General features: G+C 43.8%; 1 protein-coding gene and 1 long non-coding RNA gene across 3 annotated transcripts in view; both read left to right on the top strand.

The window, feature by feature from the left end:
• The first annotated feature begins 5882 nt into the window (after positions 1–5882).
• Positions 5883–7095, top strand: LOC108787389. Its single transcript, XR_001941255.1, has 2 exons — positions 5883–5995; positions 7064–7095. It is a non-coding gene; the product is annotated as an uncharacterized LOC108787389 (long non-coding RNA).
• Positions 7096–12906: 5811 nt separating this feature from the next.
• The window catches only part of LOC108787382 (serpin B6-like), a 31862-nt gene continuing 28496 nt past the window's right edge, over positions 12907–16272 (top strand). For both annotated transcript variants that reach the window (XM_018556920.1, XM_018556919.1), the window contains exon 1: positions 12907–12918. The gene's annotated coding sequence lies outside the window, so the exon portion shown is untranslated. The remainder of the gene's footprint in view (positions 12919–16272) is intronic.

Here is a 16272-nt window from a genome sequence, read left to right as displayed (position 1 = left end):
CATGATCCATAGTACATAATATGTACGTAACATGTAGTTGTACTATGGATCATTTAACCCATACATGTTAGCAGGGTATAATTGTAAATCTATTGCTGCAGTGCATTCTATATGTAGTGCATGTACAGTACATATAGAATGCACTGCAGTGGTTTGTTCTTGTTCACACAAAAAAACTAAGCCCAGGCCCCGTCTTATTCACTGTTGCCTCGATCGCGGTGCCTCACAATTTTCCTCACACGTGAGGACATCGTAGGCGCTGAGCTGAAGAGGAGCGTTGCGTCACTGCTGCTCCAGTGGGCGGCGTTCCAGGTGGGGTCCTAATTTAGATGGCCGGCGACTGCCTGGAGCGGCGCCCACCGGAGCATCAGTGACGCGACGCGCGATAAGTAAAAAAAAAAAAAACTAAGCGCAAGCTTCGGCGCTTTGTATTGGGGCATTTTGACAAGTGCAAGTACTTGTCAAAATATCCTGTATTGGTCCCGATACCGATGCTTGTATATTCACAATGACCGCCTGTGACGACATGGTGATCAGTTTATGAGTTAAATGTGTATTGGTGTTGGGTTATAGTTAAGTGTGTTATGATGTGTAACTTGTTATGATGTGTAACTTGTGTATGAAAAGACTGTCAGTACCATCCCTCGTTATCTCCCATTGTGCTCGGAAGGAGCCCAGGATAATGACATTCTGGCCAGGCTCCTGCTATGGCTGTCTGGAGCTCGTTAGCAGGGGAAACCCTGTGGTGTTGAGCAGACCAATTGTCTGGGGAAGGAAGGGTGGATGTGATGGGATTATAATCTGATCTGATCACTTGCTGTATAAAAGGTTGCACAGTTGCTCAATAAGTCAGAGTTTGTTTCAGTGATGGACCTAATAATCAAAGGGCCCTGGTGCAAGATTTTATCTTGGGCCCCCCTCCCCAGCGGTCTTTGATGTTGCAGTAGCGTGCTGGACTTACCTGGGACCCTGCAGAGCACACCATAGATCCTGCATAGCCCACCTGAGACTCTATAATAGGGAACATTACAGTGTAATATTCCCCATTATAATCCACCTGTCTAATTACATGAAGTAAGAGCCCCCCTCTCGGACTCGCCCTGCTCGGACTCACCCTGCCAGGAAAGCAGCAGCCATGTGTCGATGTGTGCACTGCACGGGGCGTGTGACACACACACGTTTCCTGTTGTGGGGGTGCCCAGGACCGGACCCCACTGGGCCTCCCCACAGCCCCAGGCCCTGGTGCGGCGGCACCTGCTGCACCGGCGGCAGTTCCGCCACTGTATTTCACCCTACATTCGTGTCTCGACCGGTGACTGGGGAAACTGAGAGCTACAGATCAGCGGGTTGCAATATCTCCTGAGCAAGGAAGAAGACAGCGGCTGACATACTTATCCTGAGTACCGGGGTCCGTCACACCGCCAATGTAACAAAAGTATTCACAATGGCCACCAATGTAACGAAAGTGTTTACAATGACCGCCAATGTAACACCATACACATACTTAAACTTATGTTGTTCTTGCAGTCTTCGGGCAGTTTTTTCTTCCTTAGCGGGGGGGGGGGAGGGCATTGATTTGCATATCAATTAGCCATAATATTTACATATGAATGGGTCACTGCTTATTGATGTGCAAATCACCGCAGCCCATTTCTATGTAAATATCTCGGCCTGGACAGTGCAAGAACAGCACCAGCAAGCGGCGGAGAGAGGGAGAGAGCAGAGAGACCAGAGAGAGGTGGTGTTTTTCAGCCCTCCCCCACCAGCGCCCTCTAGCTGCTCAGATCCGCCCATCGGGCATAGCGGAACGGCCTGAACACAATCAGGTTGATTGTGTTTGGCCCAGCCCACCGGGCAAGTGCCCGCTTTGCCCTATGACCAGTCTGGCCCTGATGGCCATTCTAATAAAACCAAACATATATTCAGTTTATAATATACATGTACTTTCCTAAAATACAGCCATGCTTATCTATATCTTTTGTGTATGCATCAGGGTGTACTTACAAAAGGTACATAGGCTGTCCACTTTGAAAGGGAATTTTCCCTTCACTTAGTGAATGATATAAAGCTCTGCTGACTTCCATCATCCAATCATGTGCAAGCAAAAATACAGTTTTTCTCCCGTCCATTGAAGGACACAATAAACTCTATACTCTGTACAGATGGGTTGTACCACCACTTACAGGAGTAGGACGCTAGGCACAAAAAAAGAAGCTTGGCTCTGGGGGCAGCTCCTGTGGGTGGCCACACCCTCATCCAAGGCAGCTCATTTTATTGTTCCCGCACCTCAGTGGACAACGCTTTGGGACATTCCATCAAGATCTCCACTGTGTCCTTCAATGAATGGAAGAGAGAAAAAAATTGTACTCACTGTAAAATCCTTTTCTCTGCATTCATTGAAGGACACAGCACACTTCCTTCTTTGGGTCTTTTTGTGCCTTAGTTCTACTGCTTTGTGACTAGCTGAGCTGCCTTGGATGGAGGTGTGGCCACCGGCAGGAGCCACCCCAGAGCTAAGCTTCTTTTTTTGTGCCTGGCATCCTTCTCTTGCAAGTGGCTGTATAACCCATCCATGTGCACTATAAGGTATTGCTCTTGGGGTCAATTAACCCTAAAGGCAGCATCAGAGAGGTCTGCTCCATCTGAGTTTGAATATGGAATGGTTATAATCCCTGTCAGGCACTTCTAGCTATCTGTGTCCTATTGAGTAGATTTCCCTTTACTTCCTGGCCCATATATACAGCAGAAAGTGAGAGAAAACTCTCCAAAGCAGGTAAAAAAATCCACATTTGGCTGTTTTTACAGGAACAGGGGTCCCCATTGGAATATTTTTTTTTTCTGGCAACATTTGTGAAAATATTGGATTTCCCATTTGTTTTTGCCCTATTACAATATGGAACAGGCTAAATAGAGAATTACTTTCCCTAGTGGGGACACAGTCAGCAGTATAACACTGACTGATATTGTAAACCTTCCCTACTCCTATGAAAAAAATTAAAAACAGTGGCTATAGATGCACCACCAAGTAAACCTATCATAAGAGAAATGCAGGGCTTCTGTTACTGACCTCCATCTAAAAATGTTAATTGCCTGCCTGTTATGCTAAGCCACTGTTTTACTGACCCAGAGCACCTATAGGGATTAGAAAAAGCAGATTGAAGATGGAAGTCCTTATGTGTATACTTGTTTCAGGTATTTTCACTCACAATACTAAAGCAAGTGTATTGGCATAACAACCAGGCAATCAGCATTTTAGGGGACAGCAACGGTTTCTTTCATGACATATTCCCTTAAAATGCAACTAGCTAACAGTGTTTGATAATTCACTCATGGCTACAGTGTCCTTGAAATAACATGGTTTTCTTTTCTGTGTGGTGGTTCATAAGTCAAAATATCTTATGGACAACATTTTTTTCAGCTAATGTTTTAATGCAATAAATGACCACTGTGCATTTAAAAATCAGAGAACCTTATGATTATATTCTGTATAACTTTAGTTATCTTTTCTACAGTTGTCTTTTAAAGAATTGCTACAGATATAGTATGTTGCTTTTTTAAATTGTTAAAAAAATATATAATTCTGTATTAGGAAAAGCTTTTGATCATAAAGCTCAAATTGCACCTACATCTTTTATACCTCAGTCAAAATCAGGGGACAAAAAAAAAAATTAACAGGTCTTAATTTGTATTTCTTTTGATAGTGCTCTAGTGACATGCCAGACTCTCCTTCCCCAGCAGCAGATTTGGGGGCACTGCCTTCTTAGAAAAAACAGTGGTCTATCTCTAATGGTCCAGCAAGCCTCCAGTTCCCTGCGGAGCAATAGGCGGAGGAAGGGACATGACTGATGGAGGTCAGACCTGAACAAGAAGGAGTTAGGTGAGTATTGGATGGAAAGGTGTTTTTCTGTTGGGTTTGAAAAGGGGGAGGGAGGGCCAGCTAGCATAGTGATAGGTGGGTTTATCTTGGGGGGTGGAGTTAGGGGGCCATCTTACTGTACAGTGTGAGGTAAGGAACCATTTTAGGTGGGAGAAAAAAGGAATCAGTCCCGCCCACCCATCCCCGATAGTATTTCAGCTTGTTGTTTTTTATGTTTCCTAAGGGTTAGTTTCCACAAGTGTGGAATTTGGGGAGGAGGGATACAATTTTTGTAGTTAGGGTTATGGGTATTCCTTTTCTGCATTTAACGTGGAATTTGTGTTTTGGGGAATATGTCTGACTTAATTTTCTTCTAGGTTGGTCGTCCATTGGGCGGGTCCCTGGCAGTGCCATACATCGACGACGAAGAACTGGCTCTCCGCAAAGTGAAAAGGGGCGGAGTAGTAGGGAAGTGCCAATGGTGGGGCTACTGGGCTCTATAGCTTGGTAGCCAGTAAGAACTCGGGCAACTGTTGGTGGGCGTACCCACTCGGGCCAGAAAATGGGCAGCCGGTGGCTGGTACAGTAAACAATGGGTCATGGTACACCCCCGTAAGCGGTGAGTGGTGTTTTTTGGCACTCGTCAGGGACCAAAATATTTTGTTCTTGATACATTATATGTTCTGCTATTATTTTAAATGTTTACATCGCTGTGGCCATTCAACCTTCCAATAAATGTTATTACATTAAGTTTTTTGAAATTACTGTGTTCAGTGTTTTATTTAGGTGGGAAGTGAGGGTTACTTGGCCTTGCAGTCAGTCATGCAAAGCTAATGCTCTCCATTTAATAGGGAGTATGAACGTTGACCAGTAATTGTCCAACTGTGCTGATGATAGACCGCTACTCTCACACAGAGGGCAGCTAACCTTATCATCACTGTGCTACTGTAGAAGTTATATATGGGATAATAAGCCTTTTTCATCCCTGACCACCTTCTCTAAAGCCTATTTTTTGTATTTTTCATTACTAGTTCATTACTAGAGTACCTGGACTGCCTGAAGCCCAAGGCACTCTATTATGCCAATGCAGACTGTAACAAGAAGGTTGATGCTTTGGTCCGTCTGTTGCAAAATGACACACCTTACAACTGACCAGTTCAGCCCCACATCAGATTAACTGACCAATAGCAAAGCTGTGCTATGCTAGAAAATGGAAAGAAGGAAGAGAAAGAAGGAAGAGAAGGAAACAAGAGAATGGATATGGACTCTAATTTTTCCAGGCTAAATTAGACAAGTAGGAAAATCTATCAGATGAAGAGGAAAAAGGACAATAATAAGCAAAATGCATATTGGTAAAAAAGGAATTTATATATTCTGGTTAAAAAGAATGCATAGCCAAAATATCCTCTTTTCATTTTGGATAGGGTAGGAAAGGTTTAATTTCAGTTTAGTGTTTGCTGTCTGTTTAACATTGGGGAGATTTCCCTTTACTTCATGTCCTAGAGATGTAACAGGAAGTGAGAAGAAATCTGCCAAAGTGAGGAGAATTTCCCCTTTTAGACAGGTTGGAAGATCAACCCATTATCTCTTGTTCTGGAAACAACTCTAAAATGTTGGATTTTCCCTCACTTTTTTTCTTAGTAATAATGATCACCAGGAAAATGAGTGGTGGGTCTCTCCAAAAGGGGCACACAGCACTAAAAACTTGAATCCAAGTCCAACACTTTATCGAAGACTATAAAAAAGGGTATTACCTAGAGATGCACTTTATACATTCCTACAAAACCTCTTATATAGATAGCAGTCCTAATGCTGCAACACACAATTTCTTCAGCATTGGCAGTCTAGCAAAGGAGTAGTGTCAACACAAAATGTATGTTTCTCATCTAATTGCCTGACTGATGATATAGGACACTTTTGTAAACATTATTAATTTAAAAAGTGACTGTGGTTAAATTAAAAAGCCCATCAATGTTTTCTTTTTTTTACCTCCAAGGCAAAATAAAAGACCTTTTGCCTCAAGACTCAGTTGACTCGCTAACAAAGTTAGTCCTGATGAACACACTCTATTTTAAAGGAAACTGGGATGTTAAATTTCCTGAAAAAAACACAGAACAAAAACCATTCAGGCTGAGCAAGGTTTGGAAGCATTTTCATAAAAATGTGTTGTAAATGTGTTGGCCTACAAGACTCTGCTCTCTCATGGTTCTCCTCTTACCTATCTAAGCGCTCCTTTAGTGTCACCTACAAATCTAACTTCTCCCCTCCTCTTCCTCTTTCTGTAGGGGTCCCCCAAGGCTATGTCCTTGGACCCCTTCTCTTCTCTATCTACACCTCCTCCCTCGGCCAGTTAACAACCTCACATGGCTTTTAATACCATCTCTATGCCGATGACACTCAAATCTACCTTTCTACTCCGCAACTCACCCCCTCAGTGTCCTTGCGTGTCACTAATCTACTAACTGACATATCAGTCTGGATGTTTCGCAACACTTCTTAAAACTGAGCTCATGATATTTCCTCCTGCCGTTGTGCACCTTCCCCCAACTTTTCCCTTGAAGCCTATCCCACCTCAACCTAACCACTGAACTATTACTTTCTCAAACAATTCATCCCCACACAGCTACCTCCTCATGTATCACTTCCCCCTCCCTTTTAGAATGTAAGCCCTCATGGGCAGGGCCCTCCTTACCCTCGTCTTGAATTGTATTGTAATGTCTTCCTTAAATTGTAAAGCGATGCGCAAACTGTTGGCGCTATATAAATCCTGTATAGTAATAATAATAGTAATAATAATATGTGTGAAGACATTAAAGTGACAATAAACTTGTGAGATAAACCTTAAAAATGGATTCAAGTACCGTAACTATTACCAAAAATTTATCTTATTTATGCATCATTTTCAGTTTACTAATTTGTATTGAGATTGCAGTTCATCACAGGAGTGAGCTTGGAGCGGTGGCTACATTACAACACACACAGGGACCATGGTGAACATGAAGGAAGGACAGTGTCAGCACCAATTCAGAGATGATTTAATGATCTACACCTGAGTGAAACAAAAATAAATGTGTATGTAATAATGTGGTAATTTTGTTAATAGGTAAGGTACTTCTATAGCATTTTTAAGGTTTAACTCCTTAGTTTAGTATAACTTTAAATGATGTGTGTGCTCCACCTTTATAAATATATCTTCTCTTTATACAGACAAAAACTAAAATGGTACCAATGATGTTTCAGAGAAACAAATATAATATGTTCTACATCGAAGAGCTTGAGACAAAGGTGCTTGAACTCCCTTATGTTAATAAAAAAACAAGTATGATCATTTTACTGCCTGATGACATTAAGGATAACACTACTGGACTGGAAAAGGTGAGAATTTAGATGTTTATGGGTTCATGAATATAGCGCCAGCCATTTATAGCTCCCAAGCTCCAGTGCCCAATGTGTATTGCATATTACTTGGTCTCTGCAATATCACAATGAATAAAGCAATAGTGTGCAATAACCCATTCCAGCCATTTATATGATCAGCTTTGAGCACTTTATACGTGAAACAGAATAAACAATCGTTGAACTGGGTTATGACATACCATTATTTTTTGCACTAGTTAATTATGTCAGCACATACTCTACACTAGACATGTGCACCGGCAAAAAATTAATTTCGCTTTGATTCAGATTTTGCATTATTTCGTTTTTCGGGATTCGGGTCCGAAAGTCAATTTGTTTTGGGATTCAGGCGAAATCCGTTAGCGATAGTCTGTACGAATTGTCGTTTCCTTTTCATTTCCTTCTTTCGTTGCATATGAAAAGTATTATGACACCTCTGCTCACAGACCCGAATGCCATTCGGGAGCTCACAAGAGGATGTCAAAAGCAGATGTCATTTTGCGGCGAGTTTTCACCGGGTTCGGACGTGGCCTGCAGTGGCGGAACTACCGCCGGTGCAGGCGGTGCCAGGGCACCGGGGCCTGAGGCTGTGGGGTTGTGTTGTTGCGTTGAGGTAAGGCATGTGTATGTTGCGTTGAGGTACTTGAATGCATTTTTAAGGTTTAACTTTTGTATTTTCAATGTTGCCATGGAAACCATTAAAAAACCCTCTCCTCATTGCATTGGTACATTTACATGGCAGTGCCCAGCTACTCACGCCCTTTTTTTAACAAAAGTTTGCAAATTATCCTTAAAAAGGTCTGAGAAAATGATACGATTTTACTTTCACAGACTTGAGTAAGGTTTAGTGTTATGTATGGGGTTCATGGACTTTCCTGCAAGGTTTACAGAATGTCCACCAAAGCAAAATTTGCTTGGTTCTTAGAAGCATGATTAAGGCTAATGTATATTGGCTTTTGGCTGCATCTAAGTTTCCATTCTTCCTCCGAACCTCCGGCAGTTCACTCACTGCCATTCGTCCTATTCTCATAGGGGCTGAACGGCAGTAAATGAATAGCCGAATGCCACTGAGCTACCTCGGAGGTAGTGACCAGAATAAAAAAAAGACATGTAAAGAAAAGAAAAGAAAAAAAACAATGTGGGGTCCCCCTCCAAAACCATACTAAACCCTTTAGGGCTGGTAGAAAAGTTAGGAGGGACCCCAAGTCAAAAAAAAAAGTGCGTGGGGTTCCCCCCACAATCCTACCAGGCCCTTTAGGTCTGGTAGGAATTTTAAGGGGGAACCCCAGCCCAAAAAAATGGGGGAAAAAACATGGGGTCGCCCCTAACATTCCTACCAGACCCTTGATCCGAGCACAGGCCGGGCAGGAAAGGGTTGGGATTGAGCCCCCCCCCTCCCTGCGCCTTACCAGGCCACGTGCCCTCGGCATTGGGAGGGTGTCCCCATTCCGATGGGGACGAGGGCTTCTTCCCCACAACCCTGACCCGGTGGTTGTGGGGGTCTGCGTGCAGGGGGCTTATTTGCATCAGGGTACCCCTTTAATTAAGGGGCACCCAGATGCCACACCCCCCCCCCCTACCCATTCACTAAAGGGTTAAATTCAAAGTCAATAAACAAGGATTTTAGAGAAAATGCTTTAATTGAAAAAAAAAACAACAAAGAGTCCATTTTAAACAACTCCTTAAATGTAAAAAAAAATGGCTCCATCGATGTAATCACGATGCACGACGCCCGCCGCAATAAAAAAAGTCCCGCCGCACGACGACCTGTCCGAACCCGACGAAAACTCGCCGCCGCTAGATAACATTCAGCCCGAAAGTAAACAGATGGGTGGAGCGAGCCGTGACGTCGCGGCTCGCTCTGCCCATTTGAGATTCTCAGCTGTCAAATACAACATAGCATTCGGGAGCTCCCCAATGCCATTTTTGAGCTCCCCAATGCCATACAGGTCTGTGAACCAAGGTGTCACAATACTTTTCATATAACACCTCGGTTCACAGACCCGAATGGCATGTGTCCTGTGATTCGTACCTGTGGTGACAGAGCAGCCAGCTGCAGGTGCCCCCCCAAACCCCCTCCCCAGCCAAACCCACAAGCTGGGAAGCGGGCACACCTGAGGATACACCTGAGGATATAGCTATGTGAGCTGCAGCATTCAGTTGTCACTGTGAGGTGAGCAGTGTGATTTGATGAAAGCTGCTTACAACATCAATATGTGAAGCCCAACATTGTGAACTGCTCACCTGGGCTCAGGTGGTGCCTGGGGGGACGCCATGTGGAGAGGTGGATGTGTATGAACAATGAAAATTCCACCCGTGCCTGTCACCCCCCTCCCATGCACTAATCGGACCCAGACTCCCACCACCATCCAGCACCCCCCAAACCCTCAATTCCCCCTGACCTTCCCACAAGCACAACTGATTGGTCATAATCCCCACCAGTGGAGGTTCCCCATCTATTCACCCCTCGTCTATGATATCGCATCAGCTATTACTTTTTGGTAAGTTTTTCAAACTTTGCATAAATCCAATTCCTTATGGTAGTAGCGCTTCTATCCCCATTTTTTGTTCTTCTGGATGTGTATGAACGGACAGCACACCACAATAATGTAACACATTAAGGAATTGTCGCACAACACTTTTATTTATTTGGTACATAAAACAAATGTATGTAGAAACTGGCACATTTCTCTCCATTGTGTGTATGCATGTCTATATGGCAGTGGGAACATTAGATTGTAAGCACTTTGATGGGTCAGGAACTAAGTTATTTGCACTTTTAAATACTTATTAAAACATTGTAAGATTTGTTGACATAATAATACAATAAATACAATATTTATTTATGCAATAAATACAATTCTTATATGTAAACTGTCCAAAAAGCAGATCTCTGCTGCCATCTTGTGGTCTTCTAAGAACTGCAGTTCATCGTTACAGATCCAGCCTGCTTCCTTTTCCTTTTGCCCATAGGCCAGACATTGGCAACTTGACACTCTAGCTGCAGTAAAAATACAAATCCCATCATGCCTCCAAGACTCCTAGAGTCTTGCATCATGTGATTTGTGGTTCCACAATAGCAGGATCGCCAAAGTTGCCCACACCTGCCTTAGGCTGTCAGTTTATGTAGATTATTAATTTGTTTATTTCCTTATTCTACCCCTCTAACCCTTAACCACATTCACTGCTGCACCAACTGATTCATTTTTCACACACATGCTAAAATGCACATTGTTGACAAGAAAATCTGTTTTAAATCCCCAAAACAATATATATTTTCTGGAGGCAGGGAACCTGAAAAAAAAAAAAAAAAAAAAGTGATGATAGTTGGAATTTTTTAATATTGCATGCTATTTGCACAACTGTTTACTCATTCTATAATTTCAGTGAATAATATATTAAAATTAAATTCATTTATGGTGCACAAACACAATATAATCTCCACATTTTCTCTTAAAAATATAAAAAATAAAAGACTGTGAAAACAACCCAGAGGTATGTCCTTCTTCCCTATCCCTTGATTCTCAGGGATACAGCGAATCAGATTACATTTTGTTTACTTCATGGACAAACAGCTGGGTACCAAATACTTTGTATAATGCTGTATTAAGCTTAACACCCTCAATCACATGACCTGTTTTTGCTATAATGACTTGGGATGAGCTCAGGTTTACATCAAACACGGTCCAAACCTGAGCTCCTCTAGACCCGGAAGTGCTAAAGGGCTATCACATATGCTGCGGGTCGGGGCATTCACTGCCCTGCTGCTGATTATAAACAAAGGAGGTGGGTTTGCGCTGACATCATTGACCTTATATGGCCAGATGGCCATACTAGGGGAGCAGCAGAAATAATTTCCTTTTGTTTTGTCTCATGAATCACATGGAAATGTAAACATCATAATGTGTAATCATGTGCAGGCTGGCTACACACTGCCTATAGTTACATGTTGGTTCTGAGCAGTGATGGTGGTCAATAGAGTCCATTATACTAGCACAAATATTTACATGCATACATCGCAAAATACGATCCAAATACAGACTATGAATGGCGATTTTTCTATTTTTGGTTTACAAAGCTAACCCTTATGGACCAGTATGAATGGCCCTAGAGCAGTGGTTTTCAACCTGTGTAACTTTTAGGACCACATTTGTCCTTGATCTTTAAGTCGCAACCCCAGTCGCACTGCAATGGAACGCACGGCATTCCGGTGAGGGCGATTGAACTGTGGACAGGAAGTGCGTTTGGGGTGCCATTCAAATAAATGGCAACGCAATGCACCTCCCACACCATAGCGATTACGTGGTACAGTGCGATATTCACACGCGACTGTTCGATTAACGCAATGCACTAGTGTGAAGGGGCCCACAAAATACACTGACAGACACACACAACCACAGACACATTCTCAACCACACTCCATTTTTTTATTTTTAAGATTTACCCAGTCTCCCTACCTTACTAAAACTGGAGTGGATCCTCAGTCTTGGGGTCCAGTGTGGGCTGCTGTGCTGTGACAGAGCTCCATCCATATGTGCATTGCATGTACAGCTCCCTTGCGCACCCTGAAGAGGTGTTGGGAGCCGGGATGTGATTTCACTCCAGTCCAGACACCTCTACAGGATACGTGAGGAAGCTGTAAGCAATACATGTATAGATAGAGCTCCCTCGCGGCCATAGCCCCAGGCCTTGTTAAAGATGTCACCAGCACACCATAATGTAGTGAAGAACACGTCTGCCCGGCTAGCTGACATGTTTCGGTGAATATAACCCTTTCCTGCATGAGCCCTAAAGCGTTCTGGGTTTGTACGCCTGTGTGCATGAGCCCTAAAGCGTTCTGGGTGTGTACACCCGTGTGCATGAGCCCTAAAGCATCTGGGTTTGGGGCTCCTGAATTGTTGCTGGATCTGAATGTAGCACATGAACAGACACCTGCTCTACAGAATGGTTGCTAGAATACACTAGGAAACAAAGCCACATATCTGCTACACAGCCCCACCCAGGTCTCTTCTCAGGCTGCTTTATTATCACCTCAGAAACTGCTCAGGCTCTTATCTGTTATAATGCTCACCTTTGTCCATTCCAGGAGAAGAGGCCACTATAAAAACTATGATTCATAACAACAATAATCATATTTTAGTTTGTTGCTGCTGCCCACTGCTAAGAAGTTAATAGAGCATGTCCTTGTAGTATGGTGCTGTACTGATGCTGCTTGCAATCTCCCTCTCATGCTTCCCCTGTATGAACCCCTCTGCTTCCATTATGTTAGCAACTGTCACTGTGTATGAAGTGCAATACGTCTGATAGCAGCTGACGCACTGTCTGAAGTGCAATGCCTCTGACACAGTGTATGAAGTGCAATGCCTCTGATGGCAGCTGACACGGGGGTATGAAGTGCAATGCCTCTGATGGCAGCTGACACGGGGGTATGAAGTGCAATTCCTCTGATGGCAGCTGACACGGGGGTATGAAGTGCATTGCTTCTCTTTATCACAGTGAACAGTGACTATAGCCTGGCTGGTCAGCAGTCAGAGGCGTGCACATTTCTGGAACCTGAGTCAAATGATGATCACTTCCTGCTGAGTTTCCTGATCCCTGGGCTGCATTCAGTGTGTCTGAGCATCTGTCACTGTGCACTCTCTTCTATCCCAGGCTTCTCTGGACAGGTGAGCCCCTTCTATTACCCACATCTTCATGCAATATGTCCTAAGCTCTGCTGTGTCTTATTGAATATACATATAGGCAGTTTTTTAAATGTCTTTTGCTATAAAATGTGAGCATGCTTGTTCACAGTTCTTTGTTGCAGCCTTTGTATACTGGCAATAGTATTACAGAGCCATTCCCCATGTTGGCACACTTCAACACTGGTGGCAGTCCTAGTTGCACAATTATGTATGGGGTATTTTAGCATGGTAATGTCTTTATGATATTCGAGGGCAGGGTTTTCTTTTTTTCTTGGCTTTATTTCTATGTATAATTAAAAATCATTTCATCAGTAATCCTCACCACTCAAAGTGCAGCACGGTTCTTTTGGCCGCTGCGCCAGCAACCCGGGGCATTGGGTGTGGAACGTTCAGTGATGAAACAAACTTGGATTTTAATTTTTTTTTTTCACTGTAAGCACCCATGCCTCCAAAGCTTCATCTATGCCTAACCGTTATCTTTAAAGCCCGACAACAGGGAAATGAAAAGATTCCCCTTGCTACCTTTGCACTGCAAGGGTTAACTGCTTGTTTATGTCTAGGGGAGCTGTGTAAAGGACTTATCTTACCCCCTTCCTCTGGCAATCGGTGCACACCTCGCCCCATCTACGTTTCGGCTTGTGGACTGTCCCTCGGCATATAATGTAGGGATATGGGTCCTCCATTGTATATGATGACAACAGCGGACCTCCAAACACGGGAGCGTAGGGTTGAAGGGGCTGCGGGTGCTGGTCTTGTAGCCTTGAGGGAGCGGGGGATCAGTTGAGTAAAAGTCCTTTTTACACAGCTACCCTAGACATAAACAAGCAATTAACCCTTGCAGGGGGATTTCTTTTTTGGGGGGGATAAGGGCTTTAAAGTATAATCTAAATTCTCCTGCAAATATTCCCTCATCTATTAGACAATGCCCATAGTAGTCCATTTCTTAATACTTACCTTTTTTGTTAGAAGCCCTTGTGCTGTCCTCTGTCCACCTCGTTTCTCTTGGTCACTTCTGCTTTGTGTATGCACAGTACACACCATACACAAAAGGTGCATCTCTCCCTCCATCATGGTATGATGCCTTCTGCTTCCTGTGGATTCCAGACCGTAGGTGCTGGTGAGCTTTGTGTCAAAATGCCAGCTTTCCACAGGAGCATGCACCCTAGGGTGACGACAGTGCTGTTGCTTAGAGAATGCTGTCTCTCTAAGACAGAAGGCTGGCAGGATCATTGCGTAAGAAAAAAAGGAAGAATTACACTTCCGGAAGGATTGTAGTGCAAGCTACTATTTTATTTGTTTTTATTTTTTGGTTTATATAGCTTAACGTATATCTATTAAGCTGGCCATACACTGTTCTATTTAAAAAAATATATATATAACAGATTCCTCCATTAAGCTTTACAAGCATGGATAGAGGAATCCCCTTTTTCCATTGTTGGGATCCCCGAACGGAGCTTGCAGCTGATTGGCTACAGGCTCCATTCAGCCACAGATTTTCCTACCTGCTCTCCTTTGATCTTCATCAAGAACCAGCCAAAATCCACATAGTGTACGGCCACCTATACTCTCCCTAAACTTAAAAGGAGAACTATGAGGTGAGTGCTTTTCACTCACCTCATAGTTCTAGCCGACCTGTGACAATGAGACTGTCACAGGTCGGCTCAGTAGATCGGGAGGTGAGCGAACACATACCGGGTTTGCTCACCTCTTGATCCTGTCACGGCTCTCTGCCGTGACAGGGGAGGGGCTGGATTCCCCGCTCCTATCCGCCAGCACTGACTGGCGGAGGGGGCGGGTACAGCTGGCTGTGCCTCTAGATAGGCAGAGCCAGCTGTCAGTCACACAGCTGGGCGGATCCCGGCACAATTGTCGGGATCCGCTTCAGCTGCGGCGTCTCAGTATACCGCGAGCAGTAGTTCGCGGTATACTGCGGCGTCTCAGTATACCGCAAGCTACAGCTCGCGGCATACTGAGCCTAGGGTGACGGGAGGATGCTAGTTTGTGTCCTCCCGTTAACCTAATGAAAACTATGGGGAAAAGCCTTAACCTCATAGTTCTCCTTTAAAGTGATATTAAAGGCTTCATTTGTATGCAATATTTACTTCTGACATAAATACTTTCTATGTGCCCTGCTTCTTCATCTTGCAAAGTGTTCATCTCACCAGTTTCAATTTGCTCCCTTAAGTGCCAGCCCCAACTTCCAGTTCTAGGTGACTTCTATCCCTAGCTGGGTCCTCTGGAGCCACATTTTTATGTGTGCTCCCAGGATTGGGGGACATGCCGAGGCTGCCATCCTTCTACATGCAAAGGCATTCAGAGATTATGATTATTATTATAATACAGGATTTATATAGCGCCAACCGTTTGTGCAGCACTTTACAACATGGAGGAGACAGTACAGTTACAATACAATACCGTTTCAGTACAATATGTTTGGGAGGGCCCTGCTCGTGAGGGCCTACAATCTAGTAGGGATTACGGTATTAAAAAAAAAAACCATGGAGTACGTCGGCTCAAGGCTTGATGGGACTTGTAGTCACACTAAATGGATTGAGGGAATTTTAGTGACATCATATGTGCGGTCACTCACCATAAGTTTGTGGAATTTGCGCACTGGAACCTGGAAGCGGTGAAGATATAAACTGTAAGTGTTTATGGACATTTCAGAAAGAAAGTTTTCTTTCCCACTCTGGTTGATACAAATGCAATTGATGTTAAACGTAGAAGGCTTTAGTACTATTACACCTGATCACTCACTGAAAAATAACCTCTTATTCCCAAAATAAGCCCCCTAGCCCAATATTTGAAATGGACCCAATCACCATAACAGAATATCAATGAGTAGCAGTCTAAAGCTGGCCACAGACCTTACAACTATCGCAAGACTTTTGTCTTGCGATGGTTGTAAAGTAATTAAAAAAACGTACGACCTGACCATCTTGGACAGGCAGATCGTACTTGCGATAATCGCAAGCCCGCTCCGCTGAGGGGCGGGCTTACGATGACCGCAATGCTGAACGGGCAGTGTGCGCTTGCGCACACCGGCCTGTGCGGCATTTATCTTACGAACACGTCACACACCCGCCGAGAATCGTACGATTGTGTTCGAACATGTTCCTAAGATAAAAGTCGTGCGACCTTTTATTTTCTCTATCTTTTTTTTTCGTTTTTTTTGTAACTTTTAAACTTCCCGCTGGTTCCGCCAAACTGCGACGCGGCCGCTGTATTCCCGCGTTTCCACGGGCTGAAATACGCCCAGGTGGGAACCACCCCTATAGGAAAGTATGGAAAAGTATGGGATTTCAATGTTTGAGCGTTTTTCAGCGCTTCGATCAG

The sequence above is a fragment of the Nanorana parkeri genome, unplaced genomic scaffold (genome assembly GCF_000935625.1).
Source record: "Nanorana parkeri isolate BGI_ZX_2015 unplaced genomic scaffold, ASM93562v1 scaffold258, whole genome shotgun sequence".
In the NCBI taxonomy this organism is placed as follows: Eukaryota; Metazoa; Chordata; class Amphibia; order Anura; family Dicroglossidae; genus Nanorana; species Nanorana parkeri.
The sequence above is the reverse complement of the archived record's forward strand: the minus strand, read 5'-3'. Positions and strand labels throughout refer to the sequence as shown.